We start from the raw sequence: 12,259 nt of genomic DNA, 5'->3' as shown, positions 1-12,259 counted from the left end.
TGAACTTGGAAAGAGCTATTAACAAACAAACAAAAAGCAGAATCAGACCTATAATTGTAGAGAATAAACTGATGGTTGTCAGAAGGGAGAGGAATGGGGGATGGGCAAAATATGTGAAGGACAGTGGGAGATAAGGAATGAATAAATCATGGTAATAGAAGGCACAGTATAGGGAATATATTGTAAATGATATTGCAACAGCCTTGTATGGTGACAGGATGGTAGCTACACTTGTGGTAAGCATAGTATAATCTAAGGAAAAGTTGAATCACTATGTTGTACACCTGAAACTAATGCAACATTGTGTGTCAACTGTACTCAAATAAAAAAATTAAAAAGAAAAAATCTATCAGTATGAGAACTTTGTAAAAGTATTTTCTATTTTTTGTTTTTGGGTCATTGTTGATGGACAGAAAAGCAAATGTTTTCTGTGGATTACCAAGACAGTTTAGGTGAAACAGAAAGAGAAAACACAAAGCAAACCTATCAATGATTTAGGAAAATACAAATAGAGGCAGCCAAAATCATACTAATAATATATTTATTTGATTGGATGAAATAAAGGGTTAAAAAAGGATCTAAGTTTTTGAACCTCAAAACTGATCCACTGCTAATCACTTAGTGCAATGAACTGAATATCTATGTCCTCCCCAAAGTGTTATGCTGAAATCCTAACCCCCAAAGTGATGGTATTAGGAGGTGCGGCCTTTGGAAGGTGATTAGTTCTTGAGGATGGAGCCCTTATGAATGAGATCAGTGCTCTTATAAAAAGGAACCCACAGGAGCACCTGGGTGGCACAGTGGGTTAAGCATCTGACTCTTGGTTTCCACTTAGGTTGTGACCTCAGAGTTGTGATCTCAGGGTCATGAGATCAAGCCCCATGTTCACCATGGAGTCTGCTTGGGATTCTGTCTCCCTCTCCTTGTGCCTCTCCCTCCTATGCACAAGCTCTCTCTCTCTCTCAAATAATCTTAAAAAAAAAAAAAAAAAGGACTCCACAGAGCTCTCTTACTCTCCTCTTACTGTGTAAAGATACAGGAAAAGAAGGGCATCTATAAACCAGGAAGTGGTCTCTCAAAAGACACCAAGTCTACCAGCACCTTGATCTTTGAATTCCCAGCCTCCAGAACTGTGAGAAATAAAAGTTTGTCATTTAAGCTACCCAGTCTATGGTATTTTTTTACTGAAGACCCAAATGACTAAGACACCCAGAATTATTTTATTATCATTTGGCATAAGACTTGCTCATAATGTATGTTTGTAGTTTATATGCTCATATAAAAGTTCCCAGTGTGTCAGGGGGAAATTTCTGAATAACATTGCATAATAGGAATTGAATAGCTGTTAATATGTATCAATGTTTAATTTTAGTTTTGACTGGAATCAATAACTTAAAATTTCCCAACACTAGAATAGAAAATTTATTAACATCAAGACTATAAAGATTCTTTGAACCCTTTTCTCCTCTAACTGGCCCGTGGTGCTGGCTAGTGGATCAACTAATGATAGGCTCTGTTAGACACATGATTTCTGACATTCATTTCATTCAATTTAATATGCAGTTATAATTCTTTTTTTCAAATATATGTCATTTATGGTTCACCCATTTTTGTTTATCCCTGATCAATTTTATCTCATTTTTAATTATTCAAAAGATAGCTTTACTTACTATATGCAAGTATTTTATATCCCCATAGGACTGCTTTGAATATTCATCATTAATTCTCAAGTTAAAGCCATGAAGAGTATAACTAACTATGTAAATAATCACTGGAGTTATTTTGATTGGATAAAGATTAAATAGAAGTATGTCAAATATTTTAAAGTAGAAGTTCTAAAATAAATGGAGGGTTATTTCAAACTGCCTATAACACTAAGTTTCAAGAATTCTGAGGTGAAGTACTGATCTCTGATAGGAATGTATGAGGAGAGACGGTGGCAGCACTGATTTTGATTGCTTTCCTGTAGCTGACAGAAGAAACCGAATGAAGTATTGCAAAAACTCTATAAGCAACCATGCTTCGCTGGGAATAGGACTGCTATGATAAAGTCAGAAAGATAGGCAGGTAATCAGCAAATCAGCAAAGAATGTCTGGTGAAAGCAAAAGGAAACATAACGCCCACAAAAAAGGGAAAATAATTTGTAATTCAAAGATATCCCTGATTGCTGAGGGAGGGTAACATTTAAATAAGGAGAAATGATTAGGTTAAATAATATATGAGCAAAGAAACTTGCCAGTGGCTCTACATATGGTCATATTTGTTTGGAATATTTTGCATATTTTAATTAAAAACAATTTTGATAAAATAATATGTATTCGGTCAGTAAAAGATTCTGTCATCAACCTGTTTGGGTCATGAAAAACATATTTTATAAACTACTTAAGAATACAAGAATAAAATGGGAACAACAAGAAAAGGAAGTGTATAGTTCTGTCATTATTATGACTACAAAAGAGGAAAAATCAATATGGAGATAAGAAATTCTGCTATAAATGAAGTGCTATGAAATTATATAGATAAGAATTTGAGACATGGATGAAAAAGGAATTTGTTCAACCTAAAAGCTGAAGAATATCTTGGGCATTTGTCTCTCATGTCATTTCCCTTGTTGGTATGCTCACGACCATTACAACTGACCAAATGTACATGAATATATACTGCCTTTTCAATTTTGCCTGCTGACACCACATGGAAAGAAACTCTAAAAGGACAGGGTCAGAGAAATGTGAAAAAGTTAGAATACTGAATTTATCAATAGTGAAATGCCTTGGGCTGGAGTATAACATGATAAAATACTATTCTGTGTATTGATGGAATTAAGGGCTGTTAGCTCTAGCATTTGCCCAAAGACAAATAGGATTTTCAAATTAAGTTGAAATTAATAGTGTTGTTTTAGGATACTTGTAAAGGGGTCAGGAGACCTAATTATACCAGTTACTACAAATTTGACATTAGGGACTTCATTCAACCTCATTAGACATTCAACTTTTTGGTTTTGTCTTTCTTTCCTTTTCTATCTTAGATTACATTGCTCATCACATCATTGCTCTTTTGGCAACACTTTGGCAGTCTTCAAAAAGTTAAACGTAGACTTACCCTATGACCCAGAAATTCTAGGTATATACCCAAGAGAATTGAAAACATATGTAAACATAAAACTTGTACAGAAATGTTCATAGCCTTATTATTCATAACTGCCAAAAGTAGAAAGAACAATGTCCACTAATTGATGAATGGATAAACAAAATGTAGTATACCCACAAAAAGGAATAATACTGAACCACAATAAGAATGGCATAATAAGTCATACCACAACATGGATGAATTTTGAATTTATTATGCTAAATGGAAGAAGCCAGACACAAAAGGTGAATTATTGTATGATTCCATTTATAGGAAATGTCCAGATTAGACAAATCCATGACACAGGAAATAATTTAGTGATGCAAGGGGTTGCTAGGGAGGAGAAAATGAGGAATGACTGCTAATGGGTTCCTGTTTTGTTTTGGTTTTGGCTTTGGTTTTGGTTGATGGAAATATTCTGGAATTAAAACTTTGTGAATATACTAAAAGCCACTGAATCGTATACTTTGTAGGTAAATTTTTGTTATGTGAAGTTTATCTCAATAAAAATAATAAAATTAAATAAATTATATGTGGATTTTTAAAGTTAACTGTAAATGATAATTAAGATTGTAGATTCTTTTAAAAAGTCATGTTTATGTACTTGGATTAGAGAAGATAAGGAAAACAACAAGCACGTTGACTACATTAGAGGTAAGATGTCTGCTTATCAAAAGAAACCATGTATGAATGGAAAATAAACCCCCAAATGGAAGAAGATATTCATAACTGACAAAGGGTTCATATTAACAATACGATTGAGTTTTCACAAATCAACAATAAATAACCTTATTAAAATTGGAAAATAGACACAAACAGGAATTCAAAAAAGAATATACAAATGGTCACTAAATATATTTTAAAATGCTCAGTCTCATTATAAAATGCTCATTATTGGGGCGCCTGGGTGGCTCAGTTGGTTAAGCAACTGCCTTCGGCTCAGGTCATGATCCTGGAGTCCCAGGATCGAGTCCTGCATCGGGCTCCCTGCTCGGCAGGGAGTCTGCTTCTCCCTCTCCCACTCCCCGTTTGTGTTCCCTCTCTCGCTGTGTCTTTCTCTGTCAAATAAATAAATAAAATCTTAAAAAAAAAAATAAAATGCTCATTATTCATTAGGAAATTAAAATGAAAACTAAAATTATGTACTATTGCATAAAGATCAGAATGAATAAAATTTTTAGAAATGGCAATATCAAATGTGGGCAACAATATAAATTAGCATATCTTCTGTGTTGCTGTTGGAAATTCAAACTGATAATACTGTTTTGGAAAACCCTTGGGCCTTAGCTACTAGAGATGCACATATGTATATGCTGTGACTCAGCAGTTCTACTCCTATATATCAGTCAACAAAACACACAGGAAGCTTGTGTGTACCAAAAACATTACAAGAATGTTCATATTATTAAAAAAAAAAAAAGAATGTTCATAGTATTGTTCTTTCAACCCAAAGTTCATCAATAGTAAAATGGATTATGTTACATTTTTATTATCATTGAAAATTAATGAATGGCATACACAAAATGATATTTAACCTCCCCTATATCATGTCTATGAATGCAACCACATATGAAATTATCAATTTAATTAAAAATACATGCAATATCTAATCTACGGTACTAGAAGTCATGATCATGATTTAAGAAGGGAGCATGGATTCACTGGAAGAGGGAATAGATAGGAATTTCTCACATGCTACTAATGTACTATATCCTGAATTGGGTGGTGGTTATTCGATCACTGAGTAATCAATTATAATTTCTGCATTCTTCTGGATGTTGTACCTCATAATTTTTTTAAAAATTCAAGTTACCAAATAATATTAAACATATGATCCTATATGTACTTCTGAACAAAACCATACCCATAAATTTATATAATACATGACATTGACATTAATATATCACGTATTTGTAGTTTATAAATGTATTACATATATATGATATAGAAAATATAGATTTTTTTTAAAGATTTTATTTATTTATTTGAGAGTGAGAATGAGAGAGAGAGAGAGAGCATGAGAGGGGGAGGGTCAGAGAGAGAAGCAGACTCCCCGCCAAGCAGGGAGCCCGATGCGGGACTCGATCCTGGGACTCCAGGATCATGACCTGAGCCAAAGGCAGTCGCTTAACCAACTGAGCCACCCAGGCGCCCCAAAAATATAGATGTTTGATGTTTATAAATACAAAGGAAATCTCCAATTGGGTGAAACAATATTTAGCAGTGCTTACCTCTGAGTATTAGCCTAGGATGATGGATATAAACAGGGACTCACTATTTATTCCTGAAATATTAAAATTTTTTTCATTGAGGTCACTCATGTGTCATTTATATAATGTTTAAATGCAAAATTATAAGCAACATTAAATACATTTTTTTCTCATTAATATTTTCAGAGTTATCAGTTTTAAATCACTTCAATGTAGCATGGGACCATTATTGAGGAAATGCTCTGTGGTAAAAATCAGTCACCTGTGTCAAGGCATTTTTCAGGCAGCAAACAATATTCAGCAAGCAATAAAGTGAAATCTTGGTAATAATTTCTATTCCTATCCTCTATACCTTCTTAAATCTGCAAACTTTAAAATCTCAGCAAGTTTTTCAGGTATTCAGGGCTGTGGAATTGCATGGAAGCATTTCTCTCATAAATCTGTTTTAAATTTTTACAATTCAATATTTTATGATCCTGCACCAAATCTATATGGCAGACACTTTCTACATTTCATTCCTCTTGACAGCTGTGGCCTTTCACACTTATTTCAAAAGAAAAATCTAACCACATCAGGAAGTTCAAAACAACATTGTCCAGTGACTCTAGTAACTTTTCTCTAGTCAAAACAGGTAATGCTTATACTTAACATTCTCCTGGGTATTATTCTGCAATTATCAGAATTTTCCAAAAGAAAAGGATTTCTGTTTTTCAATCTATATATTTAGTGATGTCCCAATTAGTTTTATTTAAAACTACATAAATAACAACATTTTTTTGTGTCTCATGAGTTTAGTTTAGAAGCAAGTTGAAGAGAAAAAGTACAGATATATATATATATACATATATATATGTGTGTGTGTATGTGTATATCCCATTTAGAATTGCACACAGTAAAAGATACCTAGGAATAAACATGACCAAAGAGGTAAAAGACCTATACTCTGAAAACTATAAAACATTAATGAAAGAAATTGAAGATGACACAAAGAAATGGAGACATTTCATGCACATAGATTGGAAGAACAAATACTGTTAAAGTGTTTAGACTAACCAAAGTAATCTACAGATTTAATTCAATCCCTATCAAAATACCAACAGCATTTTTCACAGAGCTGGGAAAAAAAAATCCTAAAATTTGTATGGAACCACAAAAGACCTCAAACAGCCAAAGCAACCTTGGAAAAGGAAAGCAAAACTGGAGGCACAATTCCAGAACTCAAGATATATTACAAAGCTGTAGTAATCAAAACAGGAACAATCAACAAAACTAAAAGGCAACCTACAGAATGGGAGAAGGTATTTGTAAATGACATATCTGATAAGGGACTAATATCCAGAATCTATAACGAACTCATCAAAATCAACACCCAAAAAATAAATAATACAGTTAAGAAATGGGCAGAAGACATGAACAGATGTTTCTGCAAAGAAGACATACAAATGGCTAACAGACACATGAAAAAATGCTCATCACTCATCATCAGGGACATAAAAATCAAAACCACCAGATACCACCTCACACCTGTCAAAATGGCTAAAATTAAAAGCAGGAAATAAATGTTGGCAAGGATGTGTAGAAAAAGGAACGCTCTTGCATTGTTCATGGGAATTCAAATTGGTACAGCCACTGTGGAAAATAGTATGGAGGTTCTCCAAAAAGTTAAAAATAGAAATACCCAGGATCCAGAAATATCACTAGTAGGTATTTACCCAAAGAATAAAAAAATAGTAATTCAAAGGGATATATGCACCCCAATGTTTACAAAAGCATTATGTACAATAGCTAAATTATGTAAACAGCCCAAGTGTCCATGGACTGATGAATGGATAAAGATGTGGTGTGTGTGTACACACACACACACACACACACACACACACACACCATGGAATATTACTCTGCCATAAAAAAGAACGAAATCTTGCCATTTGCAATGATATGGATGGAGCTGGAGAGTATACTGCTAAGCAAAATAAGTCAGTCAGAGAAAGACAAATACTATACGATTTCATTCATATGTGGAATTTAAGAAACAAAACGAATGAGCAGAAAGAGAGAGAGAGGGAGGCAAACCAAGAAACAGTTTCTTTATACAGAGAAAAAACTGTTACCAGAAGGGAGTTGGGTGGGAGGTGGTTAAATAGATGATAGAGATTAAGGAATGCACTTGTTGTGATGAGCACCAGGTGATGTACGGAAGTGTTGAATCACTATACTCTATACCTGAAACTAATATTTATATATAATATATATATATAATTTTATTATATATTTATATATAAATCTTTACAAAAAATAAATATAAAATATTTTTACAAATATAAAAATAAATAATAATATATATTAATATTAATAACACTGTGTTAACTAAAATTGAAATTTAAAAAAATTGTTGCTAATTAAAAAAAAAGTGAGAGTGGGCAATAGTCAACCAAAACGTATTTTCCAAGTAGCCATACCAAGAAAAATGGTAAATAGCTATGGTTAGACACCAGGATAACTTGGTTTTCATCTGAGTAAATCATTATTTTGGTGTTCTTGTATATTGGCTGACATAAAAATTTACCTAATTTATTCAATAAATACTCACTGGCATGCACTGTATTATAGGAAGAAGGTGGGTAATATTTGATGTCTGCTTAATACTATGAGAACATGGCGATGAAAGCTACTTCTAGATCTCAAAATTCCAGAAAAAAACATTATAATTCAGGGGCGCCTGGGTGGCTCAGTTGGTTAAGCGACTGCCTTCGGCTCAGGTCATGATCCTGGAGTCCCGGGATCAAGTCCCGCATCGGGCTCCCTGCTCGGCAGGGAGTCTGCTTCTCCCTCTGACCCTCCTCCCTCTCATGCTGTCTCTCATTCTCTCTGTCTCAAATAAAAAAAAAAAAAAAAAAAAAAAACATTATAATTCAATCTATTGAGTCAATCATTCAAGGTAGTACAAATGGACTCCAACTACTCTTGAGAAAATGAAATATAAGATGCCAACAAAGGCATCTCATTTTTATATAATTTCATGAGTCTAGCAAGTGACACATTTTATGCAGCACTGGCCACTTTACATTCTATTTTGCTCTCTGCAAATATTCTTTTTTTTTCACTTCTGATGTTTGCCTAAAACCCACTATGGTAGATGGCAAAAATGGTTACACATTTCTCCCATCCCTGTATGTACACTCTTCAGAGTATGACTTTGTAACTCCTGCAATCAAGAGGTGAAGTCTGTATTTATATGCCAAAAATTTGGACTTAACCATATGAATTCATTTGACCAGTGGGATGTAGCTAAGGTGACACAAGCTAAGACTTTCAAAGCAATTGTTCATTGAGGCTTGCCCTCTCTTCTTGTTGACAACCTTGGACCTATGCTGTGATGAAAGATGAGAGACCTGTGGAAAAACTGCTGACTCAAGCATCCCAACCATTCCAGGTGCTGCCATTCCCCTGCTGACACACCAGCTGATTGCAAGCCCTATGCATAAGCCCAGGTGAGAACAGAGAACTGTCTGGCCACCCAAAAAATCATGAGAAAGAACAAATTATTTTCACTTTAAGTCACTATTTTTTGAGGTAATTTTGTACAGCAAAAACTATCTGATACAACTACTTTGATAATTCCATGTATCATCAATTAGGATTTATTTAAAAAGTTAAAATTAACTCAAATTTAAATCAAACTCTTTTAAGGAACCAGGGAATTTTTTGCTTCACAAAATTCAAAAATCCAGAGACAACCAGGTTTTTATATAAATTAATCAAGGTTTCAAGTGATATTGGTTAATAAAACCTGATTTTCCTCTTAATTTTACACCATTTCATATACATTCAACTTTCAATTAAGTCTATGCCTACCTTTAAGAGATTGTGTTTTCTAGAAATCCTAGAAAATTTTGGCACCTGGATGGCTCAGTGGGTTAAGTGTCCAATTTTTGATTTTGGCTCAGGTCATGATCTCAGGGTGGTGAGATCGAGCCCTGCTTGGGCTCCATGCTGGGCGTGGAGTCTGCTTAAGATTCTCTCTCTCCCTCTCCCTCTGCCTTTCCCCCTCTCCCTGTTTGCACTTTGTCTTTCTCTATCTCTAAAAACAAAACAAAACAAAACAACAAAACAGAATTCCTAGAAAATTCTACTTGGGTTTAATTGCAATATGGGATACACTGATTATCTTCAGTCTAGGTCACATGTTACAACCTTGAGCTGAGTTACTACCTCCACCTGATATGTACAGTTACACAGAATGATAAAAGATATTTTACTGAATGAAGGGCAAATAAATTCTAGGTTGGAAGAATACCAGATATTCCTTAAATGGAAAATTAGCTGACCCTCTAATGAAATTTTATCAGCAAAATCTATTCTGATATTAATAGTTATTTAATGTGAATGAGATCTTGAGAATGTAAGGTAATCACCAATTGTTTTCTGCAATATTGTATATATTGTGATGTAGATGTACTGTGTGCATACTCTGTATCCTTAATATTTTTACCTGTTTTAACTCCCTATTATTTGGAGAAATTTATTTAAATTTTTTACTGTAAGGATGGGTTTGTCAATTTCTCCTTTTTTTCTATCAGTTTTTATTTCTTTAAAATAATGTTAGCTGTGCATTAGAGATGACAATGTCTAAATCTTTCAGATGAAATGTCTATCTATATATATGACTCTTGTTCTAAAAATCTATTTTGTTCAAATCTATTTTGTCCAAAATTATCTTTTTCTCCAATAGAAAGAAAATATATAAATTTCAATAAGAGAAGAATGCATGGGTAGCTAGAGGGAGGGGAAATTGCATGTTTAGCTAGATCACCAGGACCTGTGAGAGAGTACTGCCATGTGAAAGACATTAATTATTTGAGATATATTGAGTACTCATTACTAGGCACTTTTATGTGAGCTGGGGATACTAAACCAAACACACATATACTTGCCGATCTTTAGTGTTTTAATTCAATTGTGAGTTATATTGTGGAGTTCATTAATTTTGGCAATTTTAATATCCCTACTCAAAAGTTTAAATTGTAAATGCTACCAATTTCTTATGTTTTAAAATTGTTCTCCACTATAACTTTTTTTTTCTATGCATCCTTCTGAAATTTGTAGTCCTTGATTTCAATGTATGATTTTTAAAAAATCTATTATAATTTTATCTGGGGCTTTCCTATGGTAGGTCCTGCTACACTTAACTAGGAAATTAACATATGCATTTTTTTTCAATGGTTGTAATAATAACAACAATCAATATCTATGAGATGGCCTTTTCAAGATAACTGTGTGCCCCTCACATACCTAATATTTATAACTCAACATCTTCTGGGAGCCAACACTAATGTTACTTCTTCCAGAAAAACTTCAGTACTTCAGACTGCTTTAAGGATACTTCTTCCGAGTCTATATTTTTTTAAATATTTTTATTTATTTATTTAAGAGAGAGTGAGCAAGAGAGAGAGAGCACGAGCAGGAGGAGGGGCAAAGGGAGAGGAAGAGGCCCACTCCCCGCTGAGCAGGGAGCCCCACAGGGGGCTCAATCAATCCCAGGACCCTGAGATCCTGACCTGAGCTGAAGACAGATGCATAACCAACTTAGCGACCCAGGTGCCCCTGTCTATAATTTAAAAAAAAAAAAAAAAACCTTTATGTAACAGTTTTATACTCTATTGAAATGATCTATATATGGATTCTGTTCACTCAATTGGTTCTAAGCTCCTTGACGGGAGAAGTAAAATATCATTGAACATTTCATTTCTTGTTATTACCAGAAGATCTTTAATACAGGGTGTTTATAAGACATTTTGAACTCAATCAGTTTACTTAGATATTAGATAATGATTTCTGACTTTATGTATTCTAGGATTGAAAGGATTTAAAATCTCAATGTGTGAGGGTGGGTGTGTGCGTATAACATTTTCATTAGAAGACAGCAGAGCACATAGATGTTAGTGTAAGCCCACCTAACAAAATGTACTTTCTATATAAAATAAGATTGGATATCTTTAAGCTTATCCTTTACCAAGAATCAGATCAAAGGACGAATTAATATTTAAGTTAAGACCTGGTCTCATTTAAATCTTCAAGCCATTATTTATAGATTCTTTTAAAACATTGAATAAAGGTCCTATAATCTAGCAAGGTAATATTACACATGTAGGGTACTGAGAATTTACACACATAAAAACTTTTGCCTAATATATTTTAGATCATATATTTTAAATCCCTATTTTTTAAAAATTGGAATATTTAAACTATTTTAAAAATATTAACAATGCTATAAGAATTTCAAAGTCAGTAGGACAACCCTTGCCAGACTTTCCCTACTGCAATGCACCATCAGTCTGGAAAATTGAAAAAAGTCAAGGTTTGCTAAATAACTGCTGCAGACTACAATTCTTAATTAAGTCATGCTTTTGGAATTATAAACTTTAATATACTTTTTCATGGCATTCTGTATTTTACAATTGCTGCTCACCTCAGAATATATTTCTCTGACAATATTGGGTATATTTAGTCACTAATAAATGGTTTTGTGTTTAGAAAAAGAAAAAAAAATTCTAAGTAAAATTTCCATTTATTCCACAACAAGGAATTACATCAGACAGTAAGTTACTACTCATACTAAGCTTATAGTTCTACCAGGTATATTCTTTCTAGGTGCCCAAATATAATTGTGCTTCTGCTTCAGTAGAATTCTATGCTATAGACTCTGCTATGGACTTAAAAATAAACCTCTTTATTACAAAAGGAGTTTACTGATAAAGCAAAAATATTGTAATGTATCCCTTTCCACAACACAATAAATGTGTCTTCAGTGCTCTATTAAGTGTACAGAAATGCAGCAGTGACACATTTAAATACAAACTGCAGCAGAAAAAGTACCACTAGCATTTCTAAGGGACTGAAATTATGTGGCTCAGATTTAAAC

This window comes from Mirounga angustirostris, unplaced genomic scaffold (genome assembly GCF_029215605.1).
Source record: "Mirounga angustirostris isolate CCGP_5_RB_7025 unplaced genomic scaffold, mMirAng1.0.hap1 SCAF_5, whole genome shotgun sequence".
NCBI classification, from domain to species: Eukaryota; Metazoa; Chordata; class Mammalia; order Carnivora; family Phocidae; genus Mirounga; species Mirounga angustirostris.
This window is presented reverse-complemented; position numbering follows the sequence as displayed.